This window comes from Priapulus caudatus, unplaced genomic scaffold (assembly GCF_000485595.1).
Source record: "Priapulus caudatus unplaced genomic scaffold, Priapulus_caudatus-5.0.1 Scaffold309, whole genome shotgun sequence".
Classification (NCBI taxonomy): Eukaryota; Metazoa; Priapulida; class Priapulimorpha; order Priapulimorphida; family Priapulidae; genus Priapulus; species Priapulus caudatus.
Window position 1 is genome coordinate 272,879 of NW_014577370.1, and position 1,839 is coordinate 274,717.

The 1,839-nt window shown below is 49.4% G+C and overlaps 1 protein-coding gene across 1 annotated transcript in view; it reads right to left on the minus strand.

Moving 5' to 3' along the window:
- Positions 1-1,839, minus strand: part of LOC106808850 (NACHT, LRR and PYD domains-containing protein 12-like) — a gene marked incomplete in the record, with an annotated part of 25,010 nt that overhangs the window by 21,921 nt on the left and 1,250 nt on the right.

A 1,839-nucleotide genomic window follows, 5' to 3' on the forward strand; every position in this document is an offset into this window, starting at 1 on the left:
AATGTTCCCCCTTCTTTTACACCTCTTGACCTTTGACCTTTGACCCCCAGCTTCGACATCCCAACTCGTTTTGACGATCCCCCCCCGATGTGCCGAATATCGTGACCGTACGTCGAGCGGTTAAGATTTGTGCCCAACTGTTGACGGACGGACGGACGGACGGACGGATGATCATGCGATTCTACAAGCTGCATCTGACTATGTCAGATGAGCTAAAAATAGTCATGTATGTAACACGTTCTGCCCGTATGCGTCTCTCCCTAGATGACAAGGCCTTGTAGCCATGCAGCACATGATATAATCTGTATGTATGCTCTGGACAAATACCCCACACCCAATGTACATGCTATTAGTCATTACTACAAATATGATAGTTCCTGGAAAACGATTTGTAAACTGAAATGAGTAAGCTCATTGAATATGAATCAGCACTTCTAATACTCTGCTACTCAGAAGACTCAAGAAAAGAAATGCAAACAAGTGTTCCAAGGGGGTGGCACCAGATATTGCCCGACAGGTAGTGCTGGGGTACAAGGTTCCTGGTGGGTGTGGAAGTGGGGGGGGGGGCTCAGATGGTGAGCAGGAGCCAAAGACTAATCAAAATTAGGGAGGATTTGATTTCCCCCCAAATTGTACTGCAAGTAGTGTATTATTCTCACTTTTAATAGCAGCTAATGCGACACACATAACAATGCTAGTGCTAGATAGCTGGATGGATGGATGGATGGATGGATGGATTGATGGTTGGACGGATGGATGGGATGAACGGATAGCTGGAGGAATGGGTAGGGGTTCAATAGTTGGATAGATTAATGTGAGGGTTGATGAACGGATGGATGGTAGGGTGGATGGGTGGATTAGTTGATGTAAGGATGATTGCATGCATGGATGGAGATGGATGGATAGATGGATGGATCGATGGACGAATGGATGGATGGACGGTGGGATGGATGAGTGGGAGGGTGGATTAATGGACGGGTGGGTGGTTAAAAGTATCATGTGTGTGTGTGCAGTGCGTTTGTGGATGGATGGACGAATGGATTGATGGATGGATGGATGGTTGGATGGATGGATGGATAGATGGATGGGTGGATGGATTGTTGGATGGATGAATGAATGGATAGTTGAATAAATGAATGGATGGATGGACGATTGAATAAATGAATGAATGAATGGATAAATGGTTGAATGAATAAATGAATGAATGGATGGATGGATGGTAGCTCTAGAACTATAGCACTTCGCCCGTGGCAGAGCGAAGGGCTATATAGTTCTAGAGCTAGCTGGACGGACTTGCGGCCCCGGTTTTTGCGCGCAGCGAGCTGCGCCCCAACGCGAATACGCCGCCCCCTTTTTGTCCACTTTAGACAGATATCTGAGACAGGGGTCTGAAAACGCATTACGCGAAAACTGGGCGCAATCCAACCGACATTTCGCGATGGACAGCAGTAGGCCATCTCCAAACGGCCCCTAAACGTTTTTTGGGGTGGCGCGCCTCATGGCTAAGACGTAGTGACTCCTACAAGAAACCTCAAGAAATGCTGTCAATCAGAGACCACGCGCTCGCTCATTCACCCAAGGCCGCCGTAGCCGAGCCGGTGTAGGTGTGACGAAAACTGCGCGATGTTACGCTTCCCGCTATACGGATTCGCGCGCCCGCCCCCCTTCCGCGCGCGGAATTCGTAAAGCGGGAAGCGCGGAAAACTACATACAACACACCGCGGTCGCGTGCGCCCAGTCCCGCGGAAGTGCGCGGTTTAACCGCTCTTGGCGGTCGGGGAACAACGCATCTTTTGCGCAACGCCATCTTGTACCCGGTCTCTCTGGATATTTTTCCTC